Consider the following 24800-nt stretch of genomic DNA (forward strand, 5'->3'; position numbering starts at 1 on the left):
AGCTTGGCTCGATAGCTGCAGAGGAATCTCCTGTCTCCTAAAATCCCCGAGCCCCTCTGGCAGGCAAAGGACAGGACTTACTCATGTTCTCTCTGGAGCTGTTCCTGACAACAGCTGCCAAGGCTGACCTCTGCCTCCACACTGCCCCCCCATACCCGCCCCCCAACCCCCGCACTGTACCTGGCCCCTCTCGTGCCCCTGTCTTATATCCACCTTGATTGGTAGCATTTGCTGATTTTGGTGGTGCAAATCACCCCACAATGGCCCATTCTGAGCTGCCAATGTGAGGTCACTGAGCAAGCTGGAAAGAGGTGCCCACAGTCAGCCCTGGCAGCTCCTAAGAGTCAGTTCTGGCTCAGTATCTGTGCCTCTGCACCCCTGCTCCAACCTTGTGCTCTGAGTCGGGGTCTCACACAGGGTAATGAAGCGTGCTGATCTGAAGCTCCGGCAGGCGGGTTTCAAGCCTGATGGGCCTAGGCCTGGGAGTTCAGGTGCCAGGGGTCCTGGTCCCAGTTCTGATATCACCTTCCTGCACGGGCCTTAGTTTCCCCATTTGTAAGATGGCTACATTGTAAAATGCATACATCATCGCCCAGATCTCTTCTGAATATAAAAGTCCACACACTGGGCCTGAAACTGCCATAGCCACTGGTCAGTGGTCACCATGAATGAATGCACTTTAGACAAAACTGCAAACCCTGAGACAGGCTGGGCAGGGTTGGGATTCCAGGGCCTGACCCAGAGTGGGCAGGGGTGGCCAGAGGGCAGCCCAAGATGAGCAGGAGCACTCTTAGTTAGGGTCCAGGCACGGGCCACCAGTGGCATACAAGGCCAAGGGGTGCCTCTCCAGGGAGCAGATGAGGAGACTGGTTCTGGAGGGGTACCCAAGGCTGTGTCAGGGAAGCGGCAGGCTCTTGGGAAGTGCTCACACTGATCCCCGCCTCTGGCCAAAAGCCTGGTGTTCTGGGCCTTCCTCCAGGAAGCAGGGGGAGTCTTTGGTGCCTGACTGGGAGAGCTAGAGTGAGAAGCAATCAGACTTCCCTGATTCAACATTACCTGGGCCACTCAGGACAGCCAAGAGTTTGATCTGCCTTTTCTCTGCCCACCCCTGTGCCTTCTACGCCTGTGTCTTCTCCAGGATAGGACCAGAACTGACTGACTTGTCTCCTTCTCCCTGGCATCTGGCACAGGGTCTGACAAATGTCCGGCTCTCCGAGATTGGGGAGATGAGTGGAGGGAGAGGTGAGAAGATGGATGGATAGAAAGATAATGGATGGATGGAAGGAAGGAAGCATAGATGGGGAGCTGGATGGGTGTGTGGATAGGTGGATAGATGGATTGATGAATAGATGGGGGGCTGGATGGGTGTATGAATGGGTAGATGAGTGGATGGATGGGTAGATGGATGATGGATAGATGGAAGGAAGGATGGATGGATGGATAGATGGGGAGCTGGATGAGTGTGGGGATGGATGCATGGATGGATGGATGGATGGATGGATGGATGGATGGAAGGAAGGAAGGAAAGGAAGGAAGGAAGGAAAAGGAAAAGAAGGAGCTGGATGGGTGTGTGGATGAGTGGATGGATGGATGGGTAGATGGGTGATGGATAGAAGGGAGGAAGGGAAGAAGGAAGGAAGGAAGGAAGGAAGGAAGGAAGGAAGGAAGGGGAGCTGGATGGGTGGGTGGGGGATGGATGGATAGGTGGATGGATGGATGGATGAGTGCGTGGGTGGACACATGGATGCGTGGATGGATGGATGGGTGGGTGGGTGGGTGGCTGAATCTGTGACTTGGGGTAAGGGAAGGGACCAAGGTTGGGCAGTGTGCTCACACCTCTCTATAGGCAGTACTTGGCACATTGTCAGCACTCAATAAATATTCACTTCACGGAAAGGAAGGGACAGCATGGCCCCAGTGAGAAGGAGACTTGTGTCCCCAGTGCCAAGGAGTGTGCCATGAAAGTGCTCAGGGCAGTCTAAGGATCTGAGACTGCCCTCTGTCCTCCCTAGGGCTCTGCTGCCCCATTCCCTCCAGGACAGAATGAAGCACCAGGCACCTGTCCGCACGCTTAGGATTACGAAGAGATGCAGCCCATCCAAGTCTTCGGGAGGGTCCAGCTTAGAACCTGCTTCCCTCTCTTTCCCTGTCAGGGAGCTTGGTCCAATGGATCAGGTCTAGAGGCTGCACTCCCAGGCCCTGCCAACCAACAAGCAGGGCTTAGCTCTGATTAAAGGGCATGTGCTGATTAAAACCTGACTCCACTGACCCGAAGGCCAAGGTGGAGGCTGGCTCAGTGCCCTAATGCCTGGTATAGCAGCTGGCACCATGTGTCTCGGGTCCCCTGGCCTGGAGTTGGCCTCGTGGAGCTCTGAGGCCTCTGAGAGGAGCGAAGGGGAGGAACCAGGAAGAGAGCAGCTGTTTTCTGGGCGGCAGGAGGACAGGAGGGTGGAAAAAGTGAGTTCAAAAGCAGACTGGAGGAGAGGGGCCCGGACTGGAGGTTGGGAGCTTTTTTCTTTCCTGGGTTTCATTTGCCAGTTTTTTGTTTTTGGGGGTTTCTTCGCCAAGCTTCCGGGACTGTCAGATGGGAGGGCAGGGATTAAGGAACTGGAGTCCTCTGGCCACACCACCTGGGGGAATCACTTGGACTGAGTTCGGGGACCCGAGGCAGGGACTAAGGTGGTGTTGGAGTCAGGCATTGACCAAGGTCCTTTGCCTCACCCTTCTGTGGCTCAGTGTTCCCACTGCCAAAATGCACAAAGTAATTGCCCTGCCTCTTTCCCCAAATTATCCTCACCTTTGCATTTGAGCCAAGAGGGATCTCTGGAGTCCCTTCTTCCTGAGGGGTACACTGAGGCAGAGAGAGGCATGTGACCTATCGGAAGGGCTGCAGACAGGGCAGGGCTGGGACCAGCAACACTTACTGGATGGGCAGGGCCAGGGGCACTGTCCCTCTTGCTGGGTGTGACTCAGGCACTCACTGAGTCCTGCTGAGTGACGGACAGGGGCCAAGACACTCTTTCCACAGCCTGTGCTTCCTGGGTGAGGGGAGTGTGAGATATCAAACTGGATTCTCCTAGGAAACCGGAGAGTATGCCTTTGTGGTGGGCGTAGGGGTTAAGAGACAGGGTTTCACTTTGTTGCCCAGGCTGGAGTGCAGTGGTGCAATCACAGGTCGTTGCAGCCTTGAATTCCTGGGCTCAAGTGATCCTCCCACCTCAGCCTACCAAGTATCTGGGGCCACAGTACAGGTGTGCACCACCACGCCTGGCTAATTTTGTGTGTGTAGAGATGGGGTCTCTCTACGTTGTCTAAGCTGGTCTTGAACTCCTGGCCTCAAGCAATCCTCCCACCTCTGCCTCCCATACTGCTGGGATGCATGAGCCGTGCCCAGCCAGGAGTGTGCCTCTAAACGTTCATGGTTTCAGGCTCTGGGAGCCACTTTTCACGTTTCAAGGGTGGTGATTGGGTAGGAGGACGGGGACAGTGAGGACCCTGGGAGAGGGACCATGGATATGAAGAGTGAGTAGCAGGGACAGGGACCCAGGTCTCTGTCTTTTCATTCATTTATTCAAAAGTATGCATCCAGGGCCAGGCGCAGTGGCTCACGCCTGTCATCCTAGCACTTTGGGAGGTGGAGGCAGGTGGATCACTTGAGGCCAGAAGTTCGAGACCAGCCTGGCCAACATGGTGAAACCCTGTCTCTACTAAAAATACGAACATTAACCAGGCGTGGTGGTGCATACCTGTAATCCCAGCTATTCAGGAGGTGGAGGCACGAGAATTGCTTGAACCTGAGAGGCGGAGGTTGCAGTGAGCCAAGATCACACCACTGCACTCCAGCCTGGGCAACAGAGCAAGACTCTGTCTGGAAAGAAAAAAAAGAGGAGATCATGAAGATAGAAGAAGAGAAAGCCACATGACCACAGAGGTAGCAATTAGAGAGAGGGACCCCAAGACAAGGAATGCTCACAGCCACCAGAAGCTGCGAGAAGCAAGGAGGGGTCCTCCCCTGGGGCCTCCTGAGGGAGCGTGGCCCTGCCGATGCCCTGATTTCATCACAGCGGGTCATGCTGATACTGCATTTCTGGCCTCCAGCACTGTGAGAGAACCCGTTTCCACTGTTTAAACCACCCGGTTTGTGGCAATTTGTTGCGGTGTCCACAGGAAACTCCGAGAGCATGTATCAGCATATCAGTGAATTAACACACAGAGATGCACCATGAGTAGAAGGCGGCAAGTTCCAGGGGTGGAAGGAAAGTGTTAAGGGCAGCACGGATTGGGTGGGTAAGAGGGCAGTTTGCTGAGTTACACAGAAACACCCGAGTGGAGCTCGCTGAGGTGAGAGCTGGCCGGAGACAGGAAGAAGGTTAGAACTAAGGAAAAGAAAGGAGGAGGTGGCCAGGCACGGTGGAATCCCAGCACTTCAGGAGGCCAAGGTGGGAGGATTGCTTGAGCACAGGAGTTTGAGACCAGCCAGGGCAACAAAGCAAGATCCCATCTCTAAAAATAAAATTTAAAAATTTCAATAAAAAAGGAGGGAGCGGTAATTGTCAAATCCTGAGCCAGCAGTGAGCCTGGTGGGGAGACCAGCAGGGAACTGTGGCCATCAGGGAGACGGCGCCTTCCAGGGGATGCAGCTCAGCGGTCACACCCCCTCAGCTGCTTCCCAGCTTTGCCGACTGCAGCTGGTCTGCCTGAGACTTGTCACCTAACCCCTGGCCTCGGTTTCCTCACCTTCAGGGTATCCCCTGACGCATGCCTCGGACCTGAGCCGTGCCTCAGTGGCACCGTGAAGAGCAGCGTCCTTCCCCATCCTCCCGTCATCCTCCTGTGCTTAGGACTTGCATTTTGTCTTTTCATTTTCTTCCGTCCGCGGCTGCTCTCGGGTCCTGAGAGAGTGAGTTCAACAAAGGAACCAGGATGCTCCCCAACCCACGAGGACAGGGGCACCAGGCCTCCTTCTGTGTGGCCTTGGGCAAACCGGAAACTTCTCCCTACCTGCCTCCCCCGTTTCCTCCCTCTCTCCCTCCCATCTTCATTGTCTGTTTTACAAAACAGCAATGCCCACTTTTCCATCTCAAGATATTCAAGGAATGCAGAAATATATAGAAAGTAAATGTCGTCCTCCTGGTCCCACTTCCCAGAAGGGGCCACTCTGCATGGCTGGCTGTGCCCGCCAGCCTTATTTATTTGTTTGTTTTTGTTAGTTTGAGACAGCGTTTCACCATGTTGGCCAGGCAGGTCTCAAACTCCTGAGCTTCCGCGATCCGCCCGCCAGACTTTTGCAATGTCACTGCATCCTCCTGTCGTGTATCTGTGGGGCACAGCGGGCTCCGCCACACGCCATCCTGCTGTTTGTTTCTGCACTCTGTTGGTGTCGGACTTCCAAGCCCCTGAATTTGTGTAGACGGTGTCCTTCTTAGTAACCGTCTGGGGTTGGGGTGGACCCAGCATGTCCCCTGGAGATGGCTCAAAATGTTCCCAGTTCAGACAATGGCAGTAGCAGCAGCAGCCCTGGTCCTGCCTTGTGGTGCCCTTGAGGGTGCGTCTCTGTGGGATCAGTCCTGGAACCTGGCCTGTGGATCAAAGGCCGTCTCGCCACGCACCCTCCAGCACGTTTGAGCTGCCTTACACTCTTTCCCAGGTTGTCGGACTCCTGTTTCTCTGAAAGGAAAAGCTGCAGCCCCTGGCCTGGGTGAAGGCCACACCCCAGATGTGTTTCCGTTAGATTTCACCCCGAGCATGCCCGGACCCTGCTGTTGTAAAGCCCGGTGATGTCCGCCCCTCCGCGTCTTTGACCTGAAGCCCGTGCAGAACCCCACTGTGTTCAGGGTTTCTGGAGGTGGTTTCTGTTGCTAAAACCAAGAGCTCTGGTTGATCCCAAAAGGGTTTTCTCTGTGGAACCTGGATACCCCGCCTCCTGCTCCCACCCAAGTCACTCCATTAGGTACGGGGCTTGGGTCACCTCCCAAACCGAAAGGCATGGGCAGGGAAGGTTGCTGTGAGTGATCTGGGGAGCTCCGTGTGCCCCAGCGTCCGTTCAGCCTCCCTTCATGCGAATGAGCTGGCCTCTCCCCCGCAGTGGTACGGCAGGGGATCCGGCTGAGAGCCTGGATGGTTACAGTCCAGCGTGGCCGAGGCAGCACCGCCGGTGGGTTCCATTTCCGGGCGTGGTGGGGTGGACGTGGTGGATGTGCACCTTTTGGCCTTTGAGGAGATACCCCAGAGGGCCCAGGTTTCCTCTTTATCTAATTAGTTTCTGGGTTGGGAATCTGATAGGCTCTTTAACCTTGCCAGATAAGGAGATACCCCAGGGGGCCCAGGTTTCCTCTTTATCTAATTAGCGTCTGGGCTGGGAATCTGATAGGCTCTTTAACCTTGCCAGATAAGGTCCCTGCTGAGGCTGGTGGAAATTTGGCAGTATTGGATGACGGGCTTGGACTTCTGAATTCTCCTCCGACGCGAATCCTGAACCGCAGAGAAACATCTCCGTGCAGCAGCTGTTTATTCGGGGGGGTGGGGGGGTTCCGCCGTCAGACTTTGCCAAGAGAAAAGGGACCCCACGCTGAGCAGCAGAGAGAGAACGGGGGACTTGGCAGAGCCGGTGCCGCTGCGCGCTTCAAGAGGCAGGACCCTCCCAGCAGGCGCCGTTGGCCCCAGGCACCGATGCCGAGGTGTCCCTGAGCAGCCAGTGTCCTCTGAGGCCTCCTGCAAGTCAGGGTACCTGTCAGCTGGGCCACCAGCACCCCAGAGCTGGTTGCCTTTTAAGCGGGTACTGGCCTGTGGTCTGAGCATCGATGGGATGGTCCACGCCCAGGGAGAGTGTGATTTTCTGGGAAGAGTGTGGGAGTATCTCGGCCGCAGGACCTGCCTGTTTGCTTGCTGGTACCTAATCCAAGGTGCGCCTGCATCCTGTTGAGAGTCCCCACAAGGAGGACAGTGCCTGGGGTTGGATGAGTCACCCCGCAATCTGTGAAAGATGGTTGAAAACACCCCCACTCCATATTAAAGCCTCATCCACCTCGAGCCTCACCAGGGGAAGAGAGAGAGACTGGGGTGGCATGGCCAGCTGAACCGTGGAGCCCAGAGATGTCCATGTCCTGACCCCTGGGGCCTGCGAGTGTGGGACTCCACCCGGCCAAGGGGAATGAAACTTCAGAGGGGCATTTGTCAGCTAATCAGCTGGCGGTGGATTAGGAGATGGTCCTGGGAATGCAGGTGGGTCCTGTGCCATCACAGGGGTCCTCATCAGAGGGCAGGGGGTCAGAGGCAGAGAGTGGGGAGCTGGGATGATGGGAGCGGAGGCTGGAGTGATCTGAGGAATGGTCATGGGTCTGGGAACGTGGTGGCTGCTAGAAACCAGGAAACACAGGAAGCAGCCCCTCCTCTGGAGCCTCGGGGAGGAGCCCATCCTGCGACACCTCAGTCTTAGCCCAGTGAGACCTCTGGCCCCCAGAACTGTAAGAGGCTAAATGTGTCTAGCTGCCAAGTTTATGTTATGCTGTTATCGCCATCACAGGACACTCAGAGTGCTTGTGAACGTTCAGTGCGTACACTGAAGAGGTTGAGAACCCACTCTGATGGAAGGCATTTTGGCCGACTTTAGCTGTGAGTGTGTAACTCCCTGGGACGGGACGCGATGGCCCCACTTTACAGATGGAGAAACCGAGGCTGCAGGAGTTCTGTTCCCTTTCCCAGGGCCAGGATGTGCAGCAGAAAAGGACACGAAACTCCGCCTCTCCCCCAGATTGTGCAGACTGCATCCTGCCTCCGTCCCTGCCCCAACCCCCGTCCCACCCATAGGCCTCCGTGGGACCCAAAGTCATTTCCAATCACAGTGATCACAGGGGTCTCGGAAGGGGCTGTGCAACCCCAAAGGCCACAGTCACCCTGGGCTCTGTGGATTTGGGAACGGATCATACAACTGTTGGCAGGTGGACGTCCAGGTTCCCGAGGGAGGGGCACCTGGTCTAGTTGTCACTCCGTGGGCCAGAGGGTCTGGCTGGAGTGTGGCAGCAGGCAGCGGTGGCCTTTGTCGCTCAGGCCACAGACATCCTCATGACACCCCCACATGTGCCAGACACTGTTCCAGTCCCTGGGGAGTGTAGTCAGCGTGACAGATGGCACCAGGCCTCCCAAGCCTCCCATTCAGTGGAGGTGCCCTTCTGTTCCTCGGCAGGACCAGGGCCCAGCCCTGACCCACTTCTCCCCACCACAGGGGGATGGGACACAGCCCTTTGTACTGGTCATGGGGAGACAGCTGGTAGCTGGAAGCCTCCACTGCTGCCAGGCACAGAAGGACTGCCCCAGGCAGGTGCACACCCCAAAAGAGGGGGCCGAGGGTGCAGGGAGATCTCCCACCTCCCTAATGGGCCGGAGATAGGCCTCCCCTGCTCCTCCAAAGGGGGCTGGCTGACTGCTGGTGGTGGGAACAGGCTCTGCAGTTGGCCTCGGGTTTGGATGCCCAGGTCCGCCACTTGCCAGCTGTGTGACCTTGAGCTCCTCACTGAACCTCTCTGAGCCGCAGCGTCCTTGTTTGTAAAATGGGAAAGAAAACAGTGCCTCCCTCCACAGTGTGTTGTGTGAGAGAGAGAATGAGTGCAGGGGCTCCCCACGGGGCTTGGTGTGTTGTGAGCACCGGCCTGCCAGGGCCCAGCGTTGCCGTCAGGTGTGTTTTACTACCTGCATTTGCACAGATGAGCCCGTGCTGTCACCCGTTACGGGCCTGGCATCTTCTTCTTCGCCGTCATGTGAGGGCGAGGGAGGAAGGTTGTCCTAGCGAGCATTCTGAGAGCCTCTGGTTAAGGAGAGTGAGTGTGTTGGAGCTTGGAGGTAACCAGGGGGTATATGGAGGACATACATCAAGGCAAATGAATACCTGTGCCGCCTGGACTTGGGGATAGGGGCATGGACAAAACAGTTTGCAGTTAGAAAAATACCTGTTCTGGGCCAGGCGCAGTGGCTCACACCTGTAATCCCAGCACTTCAGGGAGACCGAAGCAGGCAGATCACGAGGTCAGGAATTCGAGACCAACCTGGCCAACATGGTGAAACCCCATCTCTACTAAAAATACAAAAATTAGCTGGGTGTGGTGGCTCACACCTGTAGTCCCAGCTACTCGGGCTTTGGAGGGCCCCCCAACATACTAAATTAACTGGACACAGTGGGAAATGGCAGTGAGGACTCCTGTGGAGATGGTGGAAGGGAACAGAGGACTGGAACCTTCTGCAAAAAGGAGGAGTGAGTCTTTTTGTCCCACAACTGGGACAAGCAGCTCGTTCTTAAGACGTGTCTTCCTCAGCGAAAAGTTTGCACACATCTGGGAAATGAGTATGCAAGGACCCTGGCTTTGGTGGTCGAGTGCAAAGCAGCGTGAGGGGGAGTGGGCGTCTCAGGCTCAGGGGAAGCCTGGCTTCCAGAGCCCTGAATGGGGTTTCTGGTGGGTCATGCTGTGTTGGACCTGGTGTTCTGAGGGTTCCCTGCCTGCACGCTTCTTGGAGGTCATCTCAGCAGTAGACGTGGTCACATAAATGGTGGACTTCCTTGGGTGGGTGCAATGAGCAAGGTTGTCCAGGGGCAACCAGCCTTACCTTTACCTTGTTGGGAGACGCTTCAGCCCCCATGCCGTGGCCAAGGGTCCAGTCACAAAGACAGGGCATCAGCGGTGTCATGGAAGGTGAGAGGGAAGGCAGGGCTTCATGTGAGCCAGGCCAACTTTCAGAATTGTGGGTGGTGGCCTGGGTTCTAGGAACGCTTAAAGGATAGAGAAGACTCGGCACACCACGTGCTGAATCCAAGAGGAGGATGTTGGCCGCTCAGCTGGATGCATTGAATGACAAAGACTTTGCAATTGTGTGGCTCGTCTAGGGTGTCTGGAAGCCCCGTCTGTGGACAGGCTGGTCCTCGGGTCTAGCAGAGGGATCTGTTAGCAGAGGCAGTGTACGGCCTCAGACATCCACTCATCAGGTCCAGACCGGACCGTGGGCCTCGGCTGTGTCTTCTGATCCACTCCGTTGCTACATTCCCCTCTGCACCTAAAATCTGTATCTCTTTACTTTACTTGGCTTTTTAGAGATTTCCCAGCCTTGGTGTGTGTTGTCCCCAATGCTGTGATGTACAAGTAATTGCCTGTATACTTGGGATTAGCCAGAGTGCTCAGGAAGTCAGTATTGTGGTGAGTGGGAAATTCAGAGCAGTTGAATCCAAGGAAACCACTTTTCCTTAGTTCTCTGCTTTCTGAACCAAGAGTTTGTTTGAGGTGAGGGGTTGTGACTAGATCTTCTTTGGACAATTGAATACAGAGCAGGGCCCCCATCTGTGTCACCGGGGCTCATGAATCCTCCTTGCCAATGACTACAGTCCTTGAAGGAATGAGGGCTGGGTCAGTGTTTCCCAACCCAGAATATAACTCGGAGACCTCTTAATTTGTCAGAAAGCCATCCTAGTGTTTTGCCCATATCTTGTCATTTATAACCACCCTGCCCCCTCACTCCAAGTTCCAAATATTCACCTTATGTTCATTAGAAAGCATTTGGCTGCAAGTAATAAAAAACCTCACTCACAGTGGCTGAGACCACAATGGCGAGTCCAAAGGAGGGCACGGCTAATCATCCATTGCATGGGCAGTGACATCTCTGAAGGCCTCTTGGCCTCTCCTTCATGGTGGCAAGACGGTGGCCGTAGCTCCAAGTATGATGTTTCCCTAGCACGTCCTACTCAGGAACGAAAAGGAGGGGGTGCCAGGGAGCACTTCTCCAACCCCTACTCCCTTTCCAAATAGTCTGGCCTTTCCCAGAGGTCCCAGTGGACCTGGCCTCGGGTCTCCTTGGCCAAAACTTTTCCATAGGGTCATAACCATCCATGACCGCAGGGGAGGCTGTAATACCAAGTGTCTGGCTTTTCCAGCCACTGCAGCGGGCAGCAAGCTGGGAAGAGTGCCAGAGTCTGCGCCAGGAGCTGGGTGTGGGAGAAAAAGAAGACTCGGTCCCCTCCGTCTAAGCGCACAGATTCACGTGAGGGACAGTATTAAGGGCCTCTCGGAAGTGGTGGCTGTTGCAGTGGGCTTTAAAGTATGAATAGGAGTTCAGCCAATAGAGATAGCAGGTATAGAGTGTTGCAGGTGGGAGTAAAAGTGTGAACCAGAGACCAGCACACAGCCCTGCTGTGCCCAGGAGACGCCTTCTCTTCTGACCCATGGCCAGTTCATTGAGATGGGAATCATAAAACACAGGCATAACCAGCATGGGGTGTGAACTGTAAACGTTTATCCAGATGTTCCTGCACCCATTTTTAGTTGTGGGGCCTTGCTTTGCCTTTGGCCTTGCTCACCCCACTGTGTCCTTCCTCCCTGGCCTTACCCAGCCCAGCATTTTGTCCACCATTTCCAATTTCAAATTTTTGTTTGTTTGTTTGTTTGTTTTTGAGACGGAGTCTCGCTCTGTCGCCCGGGCTGGAGTGCAGTGGCCGGATCTCAGCTCACTGCAAGCTCCGCCTCCCGGGTTCACGCCATTCTCCTGCCTCAGCCTCCCGAGTAGCTGGGACTACAGGCGCCCACCACCTCGCCCGGCTAGTTTTTTTTTTTGTATTTTTTTTTTTTAGTAGAGACAGGGTTTCACCGTGTTAGCCAGGATGGTCTCGATCTCCCGACCTCGTGATCCGCCCGTCTCGGCCTCCCAAAGTGCTGGGATTACAGGCTTGAGCCACCGCGCCCGGCCTTCCAATTTCAAATTTTTTGATACAGAGCAGGATCTATTGGCAAAATCTTCTCAGAGCATCCCAGGGTGCCCTTCCGGCAGCTCAGATACTGGCAGGACAGTAAATCACCAATTCCTTCTCCAGAACATGCTGCTAGAACCAGTGCCTCCCCCGGGGGGTCCTTTCCTTTCTCTCTGTCACTGTCCGGGTTGGGAGGGCTGTGAGCTGTCAGGGAACTGGCCCCCACCTGGCCAGGAATCAACAGTGTTTCAGTATCACTATTGTTCAATAACCCACAGTGGTTCAGACAGCCTGGCTTTGCCTCCAGCTGTGTGTCCTTGTGAAAATCACTCAACCTCTCTGTGCTTTATGTGCTCATCCATAAAGTGAGAGTCATAACAGTTCCTGCCTCATATGGTCATTATGCAGATTCAATTAGTTAAACCCACAGAACACTTAGAACAACGCCTGGCGCGTGGAAGGTGCTCAAAGGCCATAGCGTAATAATTACACTAATTACTCTAATTATGAATTATTACTCATTAAGCCAGAATTCAGGTCTGTCCCCACCTGGAGCCAACCAGAGCATAAAAACCTAGACAAAGTAAAGAGGTGTTTCTTTGTTTCCCAGAAAGGACTCCCCATGTGATCCTTCTGAACCTCTCTCGGGCGTCTTACAGATGATCTCATTTCTAAAACGCGTTCTCCTCGCCTCTTTTCCAGAGCTCAGGTGTTAGATCAAGTCAGGCACACCTGTACACGGTAATGTCAGCAAGGCTTCTGCAGCAAGATTGAGACTTTTCTTAGCTTTTATTATACGTAGTTATATGCCACGTACATGTATTATTTGTGTGGATTTAAATGTCGTTAGAATATGTAGAGCCTATCTTTAGAAACTGCAGTCCACAGGCCAAATCTAGTCCCTTGCCTGTTTTTGTAAATAAAGTTTTATTAGAACACAGCCCCACCCATCATTTACATATTGTCATGGCTGCCTCTGAGCCACAACTAGCAGAGTGAGTAGTTGGACAGGGACCACCCATCTGCCCTCAAAACCTGGAATGTTCACTCTCTGGGCCGTTGCCTGGTCTAGAACATTTGCAGAGCCCCTTCCAAAGAACATCATTGACTGGACATTGTGACTTATGCCTGTAATCCCAACACTTTGGGAGGCCAAGGCAGGCAGATTACCCAAGGTCCCGAGTTCGAGACCAGCCTGGCCAACATGGAAAAAACCCATCTCTACTAAAAATACAAAAATTAGCCAGGCCTGGTGGCGGGCTCCCATAATTCCAGCTACTCGGGAGGCTGAGGTGGGAGAATCACTTGAACCTGGGAGTTGGAGGCTGCAGTGAGCCGAGATCATGCCAAGCTGGGCATTCCAGCTTGGGTAACAAGAGCAAAACTCTGTCTCAAACAAAAAAAAAACAAAAAGACATCATTAAAGTGCTTTCCTTTACAATGTGTCAGCCCTCTATCTCAGTCCGGCTGCATTGCAGTAATGGATGCCTAAGCCTGGGTAATTGATAAAGAAAAGAGGTTTCTTTGGCTCGCAGTTCTGCAGGTGCCCAGGAAGCACGGTGCCAGCATCTGCTTTTGGTGAGGGCCTGAGGAAGCTTCCACTCATGGCGGAAGGCCAACAAGAGCTGGCATCACATGGCAAGAGAGGAGGAAAGAGAGAGAAGAGGAAAGTATCAGACTTCTTTTTAACAACCAGATCTTGTGGGAACTAAGAGTAAGAACTCAGCCCTGGGAGAATGGAACCAAGCCATTCATGAGGAATCTGCCCCCATGACTCAAACAGCTCCCACCAGGCCCGGCCAACAACATTGGGATCAGATTTCACCGTGGGATTTGGACGGGACAAATAGCCAAATTATATGAGCCTTATACTTTTAACTATTTTTACAACTGTCCTCTGGTGACACCAGCCTCTTAATGAAGTGTCAGCACTTGGGAGAGAAGCAAACTTTTCAGTGGCCCCAATGAGTAGAGGGAGATTGGTGGCCAGGGGTGGACGGCAGCAGTGGCCTTCTCCTCTGGCACGGGTCTGGCCTGGATTTCTCATGGCCTCCTGCCCAACAGCTCTGTGCCATCTAGGTTGGGCAGGTAAGCCTGGTGGGGGGACCACGGGCTGCAGGTGGGCCCCCAGCCCTGGAATCAGCCTTCCCTGCAAAGCCCAGGACATCAGGTGAGTGTCACATTGAGTCTGGTTCCCAGGAGAGGAGGACGCTTCTGGTTTTGTAGCTGTGGGGCCATTCCCCCCCCATCCCCACCACAGGGACTTGGGAACTTGCCTCACAGGGAGACCCCAGTGGCCTGTCCCATGGCCCGCTGGCACGGTCTTTGTGGGCGAGCTTTGAGACAGACAGATGAGGCAGGCTTGGCCTGTCATTTTAATTAACGAATGAAGAAAAGCCATAAACAGTCCCTTCCTGCACTCACAGCAAAATGCCAGGCAGTTGTACTGTTCCCCTGATTTTTATTTTAAAGAACATTCAGTTCAGAGTCAAAGGCTGAAGCTTGAGTGTGAGTTGGCCCTGCTGCTGGTGGAGACATGTGCCCTGGGCAAAGCTGTCACTGCAGGCTGCCTGGACCTTCCGTGGCGGTGCTCCCACCAGCCTGCAGGGTCTCGAGGGCTGCCGAATTGGAGGGATGCGGGAGAATGGTTTTGAATAGAGCCACGGGTACTGTCCTCCAGGCACAGGGGGTGGTCCGGGAGGGCGACCAACTCACCCCGTTTGTCCAGGGCCATCTTGGTTTTAAAACTGACAGCCCCATATCCCAGAAAACCGCTTTGTTAGGGAACTTCAGGACAGGGGGACACCCAGCCTGCATCAAAGACCACACAGGAGGTTCCAGCTCAGGCTTCCTTCACTGTGTCAGGAGCACTGATGAAGCTTCTGCCCAGATATTCTGGTCTTTCATTTTGCAGACAGGAAAACCCAGGCTCAGGGTGGTTGAGGGTCCTGTCCAGGGTCCCGCTGCCAGTTCTTGCCAGAGCCAGGACTAGAAAGTGGGCCTTCTCCACCTAGAACAGCGCTTTTCCTTCCTTCCAAAAGTAACTCCGGGGGCCAGCGCTGTCCAAGGCTGCAGAGGTGGTGGGCAGAACCGTCCTGCCTTCAGGGGCACTCACGTGCTTCTGGGGGAGTCAGACAGCAAATGAGTGAACAAGCAAATCACAGTTTCAAACATAGTAACTGGCCAGAAGAAAGCAAAGCAGAGAGAAAGACTGGAGAGCTGGGGACACAGAAGGACAGCCCCCACCAGGTGGCAAGGCGTCTTTCTGGAGGCGACCCGGGGGACCTGCAGGGACAGCAGCCCAGCTCAGGGAGACCTGGAGCAGCATCCTGGGAATTGCACAGGCAGCGCAAAGGCACTGTGCTGGAGATGAGCGTGACCTGCTGGAGGAGAAGAGGATGGCAGCACGGCTGGAATGGGAGGAGTCAGGAGGAGAAGGGGCATGAATCAGATCACAAAAGGTCTTAGCCATGGTGGAGAATTTGGATTTTATCTTCGATTATGATGGGGAGGCTGGGTGCAGTGGCTCATGCCTGTAATCCCAGCACTTTGGGAGGCTGAGGCGGGGGGATCACCTGAGGTCAGGAGTTTGAGACCATCTTGGCCAACATAGTAAGACCCTGTCTCTACAAAAATTAGCCAGGTGTGGTGGCGGGCGCCTGCAATCCCAGCTACTCAGGAGGCTGAGGCAGGAGAATCGCTTGAACCTGGGAGACGGAGGTTGCAGAGAGCCGAGATCGTGTCACTACACTCCTGCCTGGGTGACAGAAAAAGACTCCGTCTGGGAAAAAAAAAATGATGGGGATCTGTTGGGGTATTTTAAGTGGGGGAGATACCATGCGATTTAAGGGTTTTGCATAGTGAATTCAGAGGAGACTCCTCAGTGGGCTCAGAATAGAGGAACTCATGGTCCTTTCAGACAGGTTGGCTGTGGGGGAAGGAAAGAGCTCACTTCTGGATACCTCCTCAGGTTCAGGCCAGCACTTGGGTGTTCTGCCTGGCACCGCAGAGTCCCTGCCAGCTTTGGAAGCAAAGGGAGGCATCCTGGCATCCCTCACTCGGAGGCCCCCTGCCCTCATCCCGTCTGCCCATAGCTCTGTGTGCAGGGACCCGCCCACCTGTGAGACACACACTGTGGGACTTTCTCCTTGTTTGCTAACAGACGGGTGTGTCTTGCTGTCCATAAGGAAGGATACCCGAGGGCAGGCCTCTGCTGATCTCAGTAGAAGAGTGTTTTACCTGGGGACAGGTGAAAATACCTGTTTATGCATAAGGTCTCCAGAATGAAGCAAGTTCTGCAACGCTAAGGTGCGTTCTCATGTGCTAATAGCCTTCCAGCCCCTGCCGCGTGCTGAATCCTATGCCAGAGGCCTTTTAAACAAGGAGTTTCCCGCCCCACTGTGGTGTCTCGAGGCTGCGGTTGATGTCCGTAGTCAGCAGGTGAGGATATTGGAGCTCAAAGAGGTTGAGGAACTTGGCCAGGGGTGTAGTGCTGTTTTGGGGAAGCTGGGGTTCCACTGGGGTGCTCAACTTCCAAGGCAGGCATTCTCCCTCCCAGACTACGTTTCCGTTCGTCTTAGCAGGGAGTGCCGATCACATCCCATCATGATCATGAGCGCAGTTAAGCCGTATCTGTCTCCTCCGCCAGCCGTTCCTGGCAGGTAACATGCCTGGTGGTGCTTAGGAAACGCTTGTGGGTGATTTATTACAAAGTAATGAGACAATTTAATTTGGATCAAGTTCTTTGTACATTATTGTTTCTATTAGGAAAAAACTTGCCTTGCTTATCATGTTAGCAATGAGGAGGAAAATGGTCGTAATAAGCGCCGGGCAGGGCGTTTTCGTAATTGCCGATTTGAGATATGGCTTCCGCCAGCGCACGTCTGTGGGCGCGCGTGTGCGGGCTGCATGGGGACAGAACCACTGCCCTCCCAACGCCACGTGAAGCGACACAGCCCCCTACCCGTGGGCGACAGTGGCTCCCGGGAGCCAGGAGGAGTGCCCTCCGTGCGTGAATTGTCCAAAGTCATCACCTCCTGCCCTGGAGACGGCAGTGGCCTCCCAAGAGCAGGCTGGCCGGGGCTGTCACTCAGGCACCAGGATGGCACTGGGCGTTAGGCATCATTTCCCCTGTGAATTCTGCAGGAAGGGCAAGAGAGCAGCATCACACACTGCAACTCTCCGACCAGGAAGCAGGATGCTGGCAGCAGCTGTGTGTGGTCATGGGCTGAGAGGCTCCCCCTCCCACTTGGGAGTGACAGATGACGGAGAAACTCTCCTGTTCTCCCGCAGCCTGCCCGCCCGTAGAACAGCCCTCTGTGTTGCCCTCTGTGCTGCCCTGCAGCCAGCTCTGCCACGGTGAGCTGGGCTGGCTGCCCACACCCGGTGGCCAAAGAGCCCGAGCTGGCATCTCCGCTGAGCTGGGACACCTGTTGGGTCCCCACCTCAACACCCCCCATGGAACTGCTGACAGCTCTCTGCTTAGCCTCATCCTTCCTGATTGGCAAAGCCCGGAAATTTCTAGGACATCCACTGCCATCACCGTTCCCTGGAGGATCCTCTTTCTAATATAGTGCGCCAGTTCCTGCCTTCACCAGGCCCTGCCACGGAAATGCGATTACACCAGGAGTGATTTAGCCAAGCCGCTCTCAGGCCCTTCCCTGCCTTGGAGAGAAGGCAGATCTCCTGGCTTCTGCTGCTCTGGGAAGGACTTTCAGGGACAATAAACAATGCACCACCCAGTCTTTCTGCGGGGAGTCCTTCCTGGCTCTTCCAGGTCCCACCACCCATCTCCATGGACCTTGCTCCAACCCCCTGCATTCCAGTGGCCCCTGCCTGGGTCTGATCAGACATCACATCCACAGCCCGCGTTCACTGTACCTTTCCGCCGTGAAAAACATTCGGAAAGGATTTCGATCATGCTGCCTTTGAACTTGCTTGGCCGTGAGTGATACACCGTGATCGTTCCCCAGCAGCTGCTGTGATTCCCCGGCCGTCGTCGACACACCCAAGGATTCTTGCGAGGTGGGAACACCTGCCTTACGAGCGCTTCTGCACGCAATGAAGTGATGCGTTTGCGGATACCAGCTTCAACAGGTCGTGACGTTGACCCCATATTAAATTTAAGAGACACGGAATTCAACAGACATTAACCACGCTGTTGGTGGCTCTTTGGATTTGGGAGCCGGCGAATTTTATTTTTCGGGTTGCAGACACATCTGGGGGTCCCCGCAACCCTTGGAGACAGCTGTAGTCTGGACCTGTAGGGCCTGGTTGTGGAAACAGCCCGGTGGCTCTGGAGGCCCCTTCCGCACACCCGGGGCGGGTTGGCTGCTCCGGCTCGGCCCTCCCACCCAGCGCTTGGATATGCAGCCCCCTCCTCTGCTGGCCTCGAACCTTGGACCTCACACATGCACACGTTCCGACGTTGGTACCTCATCCAACGTCCAGCCCCTGCCAAAGGGACCACCGTGGCTTCAGCCCCACCCTGACCTTGGAAGCCCCACCCTGCGCAGAGGCAGGGGTGGGAACTCTGTCGTCCACCGTTCCCCGCGGACCACTCACAGCCACTTTAAGAGAACAGCCAGGGCCTCTAGGCAGGAGCACAGCAGCGTTCACGCTGATGGCCAGGGAGCCGCCTCAGCCAGCAGCAGCCGACTCGTGCTTGTGAATTGTTTAGATGGAAGCATGATCATTGGATGGAAGTTCCTGGCGTAGGTGTGAGTTGACCCTGAGTCATTCCAGGAGGATTTGGGCCTCACCGGAAAAAAAAAAAAAAAAAAAAAACGCCAGGAGAAGCCATAGGGCAACAGCTTTTCTGCGGTTTCAGCCTTCTTGGGTGAAACTGGGTAAAGCGTGAGTGACCGCGGCCCTGCTGACACCTGCACTCGTGCGTCACTGCCAAGCTGTGTCCCCAGACTGCCCTGGGTGAGTAGGCAGCCGACGTCTGCATCCCCATGAGGTCAGCTGCTCCTGCCCTCCCGCCTCATCACGGCCCTTCAGACATGAGGGCCGGCTGCCTACCTTCCAGCCCCACTCTGTCTGGAATGTTCTTTTCTCTCCTGTCCCCTCCCCAGTCCCCCAACCCATTCTCCTATGTATACTTCAGTCCTCCTCCTCCAGGAAGTCTTCCAGGTGCCCCTATGGTTCTCACAGAACCAGATCCTGCACTGTTGAAGGCACACGTGTCTGTGACCGCGGATTGATGTTTATCGTCCTCACTTGCCCAGCCTTTGCTGTAACGATCACCACAGACAAGGGGGCTCGAAACAAGAGAAGCCACTTCTGTCACAGCCCTGGAGGCCAGAGGTCCAAAACCAAGATGACAGCAGCGCTGCGCTCCCTCCGGGGGCTCCAGGAGAGGGTCTTCCTCCTCTGCCTCTGCTGTTGGCCTGCAGTCCTCGGTGCTCCTCGGCCAGGCCACATCGCTCCAGCCTCCACATCACTCCAGCCTCCGCCTCCACCTTCCCATGGCCTCCTCTGTGCTGCCTCTGGGTGTCGACCTTCCTCTGCTTTTCTCGCATAAGAACACAGTTGTTGGTTTAGGACCCTCCCTCAATCCAGGAAGATCTCAACTCAAGACCCTTAACTAACTACACCTGCAGAGACCTAATTTCCAAAGGTGGTCACTTTTCACAGACGCCAAGGGTTAGGAATTGAACACATCTTTTTGGGTATGTTAAAACCCAGTCTTTTTGGGTGGGTTCAACGGACCACACCAGACGACTCTGTAAGGGCCAGACTGGGCCTGGTTTGTTCCTTCCTAAATGCCCAGCACCCAGGAGTTCATCCCTGGACCCTCAGTGGGTATTCAGGACGTAACAGCTGGATTGATTCACTGATTTACACGGCAGCTTGACGCCGGCCCCGGTTACTTCTGAACTTGGGGCCGAGACTGAAACCCAGTCCCAGCTGATCAAGGAAGAACTAAAGCTGTCACCAGACAGGGCCACCAACCCAGCTGGGATCCCGAGAGCTATGAGTAAAGCCATCTGGTCTACCCCAATAACACTGGTGTTCAGAGTTTAAAATGTCCACGTCTATCCACCCCATGTGTCGGGAGGTACACAGAGCCACCCAGAGCCCCTCAGGCCCATACGTCTGGGCCAGCTCAGGCTTGGCTTCCTGTGCCTCCAAGTTGACGTTGCCTCCAGGATCAGGTGCTGCTGCCAAGGGAGCTTGTTAAAGTGACTGACAGATCCTAAATGCCAACTGGCATCGCTGGCACCTGCTGCCTGCTGGACCAGGGAAAGTGCAGCCTTCCCTGTGGGTCTGTCATGGCGCCCGCTGGGAGAAAGGGAACCCAGGCCACTGCTAAAAGCCACAGGGTGTATGGCCACCTGTGGTCTTGCAAGGCAGACACCAGGAGCATCTTCAGGCTTGCCAGCGGGGAGAGATCTCTGGGGTCTGCTGCGTGGCCGTCCCTGGGTCCCCACAACCCTCCTGTCTTGCTTCAAGGTGCTAAGTGTTCCAAGTATATTCCACAAGCTCTCTTGCAGCGTACAGTGGGACCGTGGGCGAGCACACACAGGCAAACCTTTGATGCTCTCTCCTCCGTGTGGCTCCCAGGAGGGCATCAACATGGAGGTAATTGTGTCTCTGGGAAGCCAATATGGCTACCATAGGAATACCTCTTGCATTCTCCATGGCGGCATGGCCAGGGCCGCCTAGACCCCATCTTTGTGTGAACTAGGAAAAGGTGCTTGCCCCTTCCTTAAGACGTTTTTCTTCCCTCTGTGCCGAAATTACCATTGGTACGTGTGCTGTGGTGGCCATGATGGCAATGGTTTCCTCCATAGTTGTACAGTGCACAACCTGCACAGCTGTGCTTGGTGGGGCTGGTTGTCCACCCCCTTCACCTTCCACAGCTCCTGCTGCAGGCAGATGTTGGCAAAAGAGGGTACATTTGGGGAGTGTCAAAGTGCCCTTCCACCTAGCTTAGAAAACTTTTGGAGAGTGCACCGCTGGATTACATTTTTTGTTCAGTCAATAAGCACGGGTCAATGTTGTGTTGCATGGAGAGACTCAGAGGATCGGGGCATGGCATTTGCTTACAAGGAGCCCACAGTGCCTACTTCAGGCACGTGGTCAGTGAGCGGGTTAGGGGGTGAGACAGGCTTGGAGAAGGCTGTTGCAGCGGCAGTGTGGGGAACGTGCAGGTGCCTCAGTCGTTTCCCCATGAAACTGGATTGCAGTGCGTCTCAGCTGCATGTGGAGAGTGGGTCTGCTGGCGCAGGGGCAGGGCAGGCTGGCAGGGGCCGAGGTCAGGGCAGACTCTGGTTCACAGGGGCGTCAGCCCAGTTCTGGGGCAGCACACAGAACTCAATGCCACAACTTCCAGACCCAGCCGCAGCTGTCATCCTGGGACAGGTTTTAGATTCATGAACCAGCAGGAGCTTGAGGGTGTCTTGTCTCCAGAAGGGCCGCTTCCTCAGGCCTGCATGTGAGGTCCCCCTGTCTGATTGCATGGGGATGGGGGGTGCTGCCAAGTTCCACCTTTCAGACACAGCGACTGCAGCTCCTTTCAAGGAATGACTCTTCTAGAGTGTCCCATTGCTTTTCCTGAATTCCTCAAAACACTGAAAGTTTCTAAGGGCCTGGGGCTGCCTTTTCTCTTTCCTCTCTGACTTCCTGGGCCAAGCCAGGTGCATGCAGTAGGTCCTCTGCAGCACTGAGTTTGCCCTCTGGGTTTAACTAGGAATCCGGGGATTGTTCTGGTGCCTTTTTACTGGAAACCCTGCAGTCATCCTTTGCCCACCTCCCACCCAACATCTGTTTCTCCCTGCTCTGCTCCTGACTTGAGTTCATACCCATTTTGCATGCCCTGTGGGCGCACATGGGGCACCTGGCCTATGCGGGGTGCTGTGGGCATTTGGGATGGTCTGCAGGATGAGGTCACTGTCCCCACTGACCCTGTAGAAAATGTCCCCTCCCCGCCAAGAGACAAGCTCAGAGGGGACGTTTTCTTCAGGGTCACCGAGCTCAACACGATGGATGGGGATGCTAAAAAGAGCAGCTTTCCCTGGTTACAGAGCCCCCTGCTCATGGGGCACTCACTGGGCACTGCCTCACTGGCTCCTCCTCAACCTTACAAGCCAGATGTTTCTCCCCCACTTTGCAGGCCAGGAAATTGAGGCTGTAAGTAGTCAAGGTGGTCAATGTCTGGGTTAAAATTGAAACCCATGTCTGTCTGTGAGTGAAAGTGAGATGGGGTCATAGTGGGTGGGAAGCAGGGGCTGTTTAGATCCTGAAACAATGCAGGAAACAGAAGTTAGAAACAGTCCTTCTTAATGTCAGAGACTAAGCAGTTTGGTGTTTTACTGAGTAAACAGGACAGGGCCATTACAGTCTTGGGGCAAGATCTTTGCACAGTTACAAGTGTGGGCTAGAAAATTATCAGAGGGAGCAGGGTGTGGTGGCTCACGTCTATAACCCCAGCACTTTGGGAGGCCGAGGAGGGAGCATCCCTTGAGATCAGGAGTTTGAGACCATCCTGGGCAACACAGTGAGACCCTGTCTCTACAAAAAAATTAAAAATTAGCCGGGCATGAGGGTGTGTGCCTGTAGTCCCAGCTACTTGGGAGGCTGAGGTAGGAGGATCGCTTACGGCCTGGAGTTCAAACTTACAGTGAGCTGTGGTGGCACCACTGCACTCCAGCCTGAGTGGCAGAGCAAAACCCCGTCTCTAACTTTCAAAAAGGAAGTTCTCAGGTGCATCAGGAATTACTGAAAAGGTTTTAGCCTTGGATGTCGAGATCGGAGGGTTCCCTGCAGGAGGAAGGGAACCTGGGAGGAGAGGGTGGCGTGTGCAGACCGGGATCCCACTCGTAACTGTTGGAGTTACGAACACGTGCTGCCTGCTGGGGCTGGTTCTGAGGCATGGATGGACGACTCACGGCCTCCCACTCAGGACCCATCAGGCACATCTTGCTGTTGTTCTCATTTTGCAGAGCAGGCTCTGGGGCCTGGCAGGTCAGTGACCTCAGGGTCAAAGCAAAGGTGGGATTTGAACCACGCTCTATGTGAAGCCAAAGTGGGTGCCTCCACCCGCCGCACTGGAATGCCCCTGCCCTTCTCTAGTCTGTGGGAGACAGCTAGCAAGTGTCTGGGCAGCCCCCCTGGCCCTAAGAAGTTCCCCGTCGCAGAGTATGCTGGCAGGAAGTGGTCTGGATCATCTTGGAGATGCAAGGTTTGGGTGGTGTTGGGCACTGCAGGAGGGAGCTGCCCAGCAGTGCAAGTGAGCACCTGGAGCGCGTGACAGGTTCCCCTTGGAGCTGGGTGGAGATGGACTTGATCGGCCCATGTGTCCCCAGGGAAGAGTGCAGGGCACTGAGATCCAGACCCCAGGGTTCGGCATCATCCTTCCAGGGTTTCAGGGAGGCTGTCACCCTCGGCAGCTCCTCTTGCAGAGAGCAGGTGCACAAGAGGGTTGAGCAGAGGCTCTTGGCTTTGACAACCGGGGCCTTAGAGAACCTTCCATGAAGGAGACACAGGCTGGTCACACAGCTTGCGCCTGCCCGGCAGTGAGTGAGCCATGGGGCGGGGCCGGACTGACTCCCCTTTCAGAAGTTCGGAGGGGAAACGGGTGGTGACTAGAAGGCGTTTCCCGTGAGAGGCACAAGTCTGTGTTCTGGTTGTGGGGGCCCGTGGAGACAGGTCGAGGGGCCTGGTAGGGGGTCTGCTCATCAGTGCCTCATGGGCCCCTAAATCCATGGCAAGAGAGCCCCAGCTCTCCCCCCATCAGCCTCCTCAGGGCTGCGGGGTCCTGGCCGACTACCAGGCCTGCTGGAGGTTAATGACAGCCGTTACAGGGACAGCTCCCTGAGGCTTCCTATTACAGCACACCAGCATGGCATGGCCTCATCTGACCCCATGGTGATCCCAAGAGGCCTGTCGGTTTGTTCTTACCCACTCTTGCTGTGTAGGGAAACTGAGGTTTAGAGACCCCCATCATCTCCTAAAGGCCACAACAGCTGCGTGAACTCACCCCCAGACTCCCGGGGTCCTGGACCTCTGACCATGTGTCAGCCCTTGTCTGGTGGCCCTGAGCAGGGCGAGTGGGCTTCCGGGGCGGAGCCAAGAGGAGCTCACAGTTGTGACCGAGCTCCCCAGAGTGGAGCTCCCTGCACTTAGCAGGCTGTCTTTGGGGAGGGGGCAGGGGAAGGAAGGTCCAGGGCCAGAACCCCCGTCCCAGCTGCTGAGACGAGAGTGACCAGTCACCTGGATTGTCCTGGTCTTCGGCTGTGAAGGTATCACCCATGCCCGGCTATTCCAGGAAGACGGGGTCACTCCAGCATGCCTCCATGCACAACCCTCTGATGCCATCAGGGGTGGGTGTGTGGAGTGGTGAGAAGAGCACGTGTTCCCCAGCTGGGTCCTCTGACCTGAGCCTCACCAGCCTCATCTGTAAAATGGGAGGATTGAGGGGCCGCTGCCCATCCCTTGTCCAGGACGCCGAGCCCTGTCATCCACGTTTGCCCCATCCCTCCTCCTTCCCGGGGCCCCCCCCAATCCGGGGTGGCTGTGCTGTCGCCAGTTGGCTGCACCTGAGGCCCTGTGCTTCCTGTAAACCGTGAACCTGGTGCTGGTGCCAGGCAGAGCTGACCCGTACTCCTCTGGGACCAAGAGTCCGTCAGCACGTGGCTCTGTTTGAGATTTGTGTCCCCAGGACTCCCCCTGTGCGATGGGGGCCTGCTGGGTTCTTCAGGGCCCATCTGCAGCTTTTTCCGGCTGGGCCCCTGGCCTGGTGTCCTTTCTCCTCACCCCTGAGGCTCACACACAGCCCCGCAAGACCCTGCAGAGGCCTCCCTCCACGCTGCCTCCCTCCCTTCCCCGGTCCCCTCGGCAGAGGCCTTCCCAGCTCCCCACTAACTTCCGGGCAGCAGCAGAATCCTAGCGGGGTGCCGGCAGGCCTTCATCTCACTCCCCTTCTGCCCCCGCAGGCCACCCAGAAGGTGGAGGTGGAGGACAGTTCAGCCGCAGCCTGGAGGCTCACTGAGCAGTTCACATCCCACACACTCTGGGTGCCTCAGGGGCTGGATGGTCATGTGGCGACTGCCAGCAGGAAAAGCGAGAGGACGCT

The 24800-nt window shown here is 55.4% G+C and overlaps 1 protein-coding gene across 13 annotated transcripts in view; it reads left to right on the plus strand.

The window, feature by feature from the left end:
* Positions 1–24800, plus strand: part of SHANK2 (SH3 and multiple ankyrin repeat domains 2) — a 666634-nt gene that overhangs the window by 443918 nt on the left and 197916 nt on the right. The gene's annotated exons all lie outside the window — the stretch shown is intronic.

This window comes from Macaca fascicularis, chromosome 14, assembly GCF_037993035.2.
Source record: "Macaca fascicularis isolate 582-1 chromosome 14, T2T-MFA8v1.1".
NCBI lineage: Eukaryota > Metazoa > Chordata > Mammalia > Primates > Cercopithecidae > Macaca > Macaca fascicularis.